Here is a 6,000-nt window from a genome sequence, read left to right on the forward strand (position 1 = left end):
GGGCAGAGATGATTTGATCTAAGGGGTTAGATCAAATGGAACTAGTAATCAACACAACAACACTTTACTCAATGATCAAATGCTTGATCTTATAAAAGAATATAATATGGTAATCCTTACCATAACATATGAACATACATCTATTTGGAAATCAAGTAACAATAAATGGATAAACCATTCTTCACTTATCTTTTCCATGTCTTAAACTAATCCATGATCCTACCATGAAACCTCATGGTATTCATTCCACTTCAACAATGGAATTATAACAAGGAGATCCACTCAAGAAGTATATATTCTTCTACATTCCAAATTATTATACATCAAACCTAGAGAGGTGAGAGTTTTATATTATTTATTAGAGAAGCAATGACAAACCTTGAGATAAATCTTAGATATACATCCATGTAATCAAAACATCATCCTAAGACCATAACCTTGGGATAATATTCAAGTCCTTCCTAAATGAGAGTGACCATTCATACTAATCCAAGCTTTACCTATTTAAGAATAAAGGACAACATTTGAACTAAAGGATTAGGAGTTAAAACCATTTCATCTGGGAGTGATGAGATAACCAAATACCAAGTGGAATAAGAGTATATCCATGAATTAGTGAAATAAGGATTGGACTACTCCAACTAAGTTAGACAATTGAATCTTTAGCTCAGCTACCTAAATAAATATTAGGAGTATACCATAAACCCTAGAATAACTATTCCTGTATGAGAAAACTCAAGCTATGGTGTTACCCTCAAGTTAGTTGAGGACACACTTGGATTCAAGGGAGAGACCTATTATATATTCAAGTGGTTAAACCATCAATCCTTGAGAGAACTCTAAGTAATTACCTCAGGAATTCTCCTGGGATATAATTTATTGAGACAACCATAGCCATGTCCACTCAAGATAGTATAGAAGAAGTACTATACCTAGTTGATAAAGACAATGCTTGATCATGGAAGTGAGAAACCTATTTAATGAGAGATACCTTAGGAAGCCATACCTGGATCATTATAAATTAAGTGATGATCATAAACCCTAAGAATTTTAGGTAAAGATATTAAGAACAAGTTGATCATGCCTAATCCATGATCATGCTCTTGAGGTATGTGAGGAGAAGTTAAACCCTACTAGGATAAGTATATTCCATTTCCACATGAAATCATGGGGAGATCACTAGTAAGCAATCCTAGACTTATATCCCAATCTTCATTTGTGAACCACTTGGTAATCACAAATAGAATCCTACCATATCCATACTTCAGAAACTAAACCACCTAAGAAAACCTTAGAGTTAAACTCTATGCTTTATCTGGTGAGAAACCATATATCCATATGACCAAAGTTAACTATAAAAAGAACTATAACCAGTGTAGTTAGTTTAATGATAAAATTGGAAATAATAATAGAAGATAATTGGTAGAAGATAAAAACCAATTCTCAAATCCTTAGTGATTAAAGAAGCACATAAGATATAAAGCAAGTAACCATATTATCATGGTTAGGGGAGAATAACCTAGCACATGCAATATGGTGTCATTTCATCTCTATAACCTAGAAATATAACTCAAACCTAAATCTGTGCATCACTTGGGTGATCACAACTAAAACCTAAGTCATAATTAAGATTCAAACCATGTGTCATTAGGTAAATATCATTCGAACCCTAATGGTTCATTAATTAAATCCAATGTTTCAATTATATAACATAAGAGCCACCTAATGCTAAGTTCTATAATTAAACCATATGTGTAGTGATCAACCATTTATCTTTGTAAACAAGATAAACCATGATGGAAACAATCCCTACTGAGATACTTTCAAATGTAGTGATAGTATTAACCTTAACGAGGGGGTTATACTAGAAATGATAAAACATTAATAAATATGTGCTCACATAAAATCATATGCAAATGATTAATTCCCTAAATAGAAAACAAGACATAACCAAAACTTCTGAAATACTTTGAGAAGAAAGTAGTAACTCTTAGATTTCTAAATTGAATGGAATTCATAACAAAAAGGAAAATGAAGTGAAAATATCAATTCATGTCTAATTGCTATTTTGAATAAGACACCAACATGCAATATAATCTAATACCAAATAATTATTTCAAATGAAATAGTGGTGAAATAGTCATTGCATTACATCTTCATTGAATTAACATAATTGAGACACCTGAAATTAAAAATTTGGATTAAAAGCAGAATACAAAATAGGAAATATAAAGAAAAACAGAAAATAAATAAGAGAAAAGGAGAGAAGCTTACCTGGACCTGGCCAGCCGAAGGAGCCCAGCAGCAGCCTGGCTGTGGCAGCCCAGGAGCAGCCCATGGTCCATCTCCAAACCATGGCCCAAACCAGCCCGATACCCCTTCGTAAAAAAAATACCGATGAGGAGCTCATCCTCATCCTCTCGACGCGCACGGACGCCAGCACATAGGCGTGCTCCTCTTCTTCGCTCGCTGTCGCCTTCTCCTTCCCCGACGTCGTGACGAGGACCGCACTCGAGCCGTATAAAAGCCCAGCGAAGCACAGCAGCTCGGGATTTCTTCCTCCTCTCCAATTTTCTCCAATGGCCGAAACCCTAGCCGCAGACATCCGTTCACCGCCGGCGATAGAGGAAGCCCCAGGCCTCGCCATGACCACCGTTAGAACCGCCATGCTCGACTTGCTCCTCCTGCAAAAGGAATCGAGCAGGGGCAGCCCGTAGCGCCGTCGCCAAGCTCAGCTCTCCGGCGGCCGGCGCCATGAAATCCGGCGAGCCAGACCTCCATCGACCACGCCGTCAAGCGCTACGTGCTCCTGGTGAGCTATTGAATTCCATGGTGTACTTAGTTCGCTCGATTACGTCCCGAAACATGCTTAGCATCGTTGATCCGTGATATCTGCCGCTCGGCCTCACCGGCATGCGAGCTCCGGCGACCATTAGATGGCGGCGCTGCCAGCACTAGCCTCGCCTCGGCGTTCTCTTTCCAGTAAGCACCAGCACACCCTCGCGGGACCACGGGAACGCCGGCGATCGCCGCCACTGGCCGCCGGTGACACACAGGGTGGCCACCTCGACGCCACCGTGGCTGCCAGCGTGGCACTGGCCCACTTGTCTGTGTCTGTGGGTAGCACAGACACGTGTGTGTTTAGTAAATTTAGTTTAATTCAAATTCCAGAAAATACTGAAACTTTGCAAATAAATAGAAAATCCATTTTAATTCAGAAAAATACAAATTAGATATTAAAATGTTCCTAAAAATGAAATCTATCAAACAAAAATATAAAATGAATTTTTATTTTTAATAAAAAATTAATTATTTAAACCTATTTAATTAAGTCTTTAATTTTAATTCCGAATTTAATTAAAATTCAATAATTAAGAGAAACTTCTAAAATTAATAAAAACCAGTAAGCAAATAAGAAAAATATTAAAACTAATTTTCATTTGTCTATAATTTATTAAATCCTTAATAGGAGGATTTGAAACCTAATTAATAATTACCTTAATTTTAAATTGTTTAAAAATAATAAAATGCCAAATTCAATATTATTTTTATTCCCAAGTTATTAATAACTTCAACTTTAAAATGAAGTTATTAATCATAGAACCATAGGGTAAATAGCAAACCCTAATTCATTATGAAATGATATTACAACCCTATCATTTCATGTGAAACCCAAAACCCTAATTCAATTAGGAACCCCAAATCCATTACTTCATATGAACCCTAAAAATTGTTTCCAAACCTAAAACCCTAAGTAACATGTGATCATGTTACTTCATTAGTAATCATAGACTCATATTTAACAACTCAATGCTTGTTCCAATCCACATAAGATATGGGAACCCTATCACTACTAATTAGCATCCCATGTGTTCATTTAAATCAAACCTAATTCTTATTACCAAGGATCTTATCCTTACTCCTCCATGCTTAGCATCACACCATTGTGATGAACTCCAATAGTATCTATACCCAATGTCTACCATTAAATAGCCATAGTCCACTGAACCCTACAAGTAGTTCATAATTATGAACCATCTTACTTAGGAACCAATTATTCCTTACTTAGTGAATCCAATAAGCAAACCCTAGACAACCTCAACCCTAATTGCAATACTTCTTATTACCTAAGAAGTATGTTCTTCAAAAGTTATTCTTTTGAAGAAAATAAAGAATCATCATCAACCCTGCTTATAAGAACCTATAAACCCTAGCTAGCTATCACCAAATGATAAATTAACCTTGATAGCAACCTTGTATGAATAATTGCTTAGGATGCCTAGGCTTATCTCAACCTTACAAGCCCTAGTTGCTGACGAATCCAACTATGTTGTGATCCATCTTATACTTACTCCAGAAACTACTCGGAACCAGAATAAATTATAGCAACCCACAAACCTAATTACCATACTTGTTCTTTATCAAATTACATGTTCTTCAAAAGTTATTCTTTTAAAGTATAGGATAATCAATCATTAACCATGCCATATAGTACTAAAACTGACCACTGTTCCTTACTTGCTAACATTATGCCAATTGTCATTCTTTATGTGCTCAATTGATTACTATGCCTTATTGTCTACCTGTTTATAATACCAAGTAATCACACCTGAATAATAACCTTGTATGTAAACCACTCTAAAAGTGCAACACACCCTACACCAATCATTACCATTCATTAATCCTAAATCATCGGGGTTAGGACACGCTTAGAGCGATTGCATCTCATTCTTATGCATTATTGCATCCTTGTCAATCTTTTAAACATCGTCCTTACCGGACGATGATGCTATTTCAGAATTTGGAGTTATTGCGTATCGAAGACCTTGCCTGCATAATCTTGCAGTCAAGAAAGGCAAGTTCATCACTTGCTCATGTCATTTGAGTATCTTTATCAAATTACTTGCAAAGTACTATGGATATCACTATTGCATAAAAATCAAAACCACTACTTTCATAACTATGAATATGACTATGTGGTGGGCAATGGAACCATGGATTGTGTTGATATGGTGGAGGTTCCATTGCAAGGGTTTATATCCATCTAGGATTAAACAACAAATGTCGCCAGTGATTCTTGTGCCGTAATACCCGTGTTAACCATAAGATCCGGAGTGGGACGGAGTAGTCAAAAGTGTTTCCACCTCTCGTTCATCAACGGATGCGCTTTACCGTAGACACTTGTATCTGTCAGGGCAAGCGGTTGGCTGGGGAAGCCTTAAGTCCCCACGGCATAGTCCGTAGACACTTGTCGCTCGAAGTGCAAGCGGTTGGCTAGGGAAGCCTTAAGTGCCCACGGTATTGCGGTCTATGATGGGTTGCAGCTACCGGCGAAGGAGTTTGGTTAACGAGTCCCAAACTGTTGTCGTGGTCGGGGTCCACCCGTGAGTGGGAATAATGGGACCGGCGAGGACCCAGGGTCGGGGCATGCAACAACGGGTGGGTGTTCGAGGTAGCGGAGGAACATGATTGGCTAGACCTTATACCGGGCCTCACACCAAAGGAAGTGTGGACAGGTTGCGCGCCCGGTTGGCACCAAGGTTAAGATCTCTTATGGGTAAAGCAACACACCTCTGCAGAGTGTAAAGAACCGTGACCTGTCACTCCCTGTTCCGGGATATGGAACTGCGAACGCGGCCGGAAAGGAGCTCCATGAAGTTCTAGTAAACCGGTGAAGGCTGACGGACATAGTTCTTCTGAATAAAAGCAATCTTTTGAAGAAATGGTTACGAAAACTTGCATTGGTATTAGACTTTCTGGTCTAATGATGTAGCTAGTGCATTAAACACCTCTTTCCTATATTGAACTTGTTGAGTACGCTCGTACTCATCCCACTCTTAAATCCCCTGCTTAGATATGGAAGCATCAAAGGAGGATCTACAGTGCAACTCGAAGACCGAGGAGTCAACAACTACTTCACGAGACGGGACCCTGTCAGAGGAGTGATACGTCCAAAACGTATCTACTTTCCCGAACACTTTTGCTATTGTTTTGCCTCTA

This window comes from Lolium perenne, chromosome 2 (genome assembly GCF_019359855.2).
Source record: "Lolium perenne isolate Kyuss_39 chromosome 2, Kyuss_2.0, whole genome shotgun sequence".
Lineage (NCBI taxonomy): Eukaryota > Viridiplantae > Streptophyta > Magnoliopsida > Poales > Poaceae > Lolium > Lolium perenne.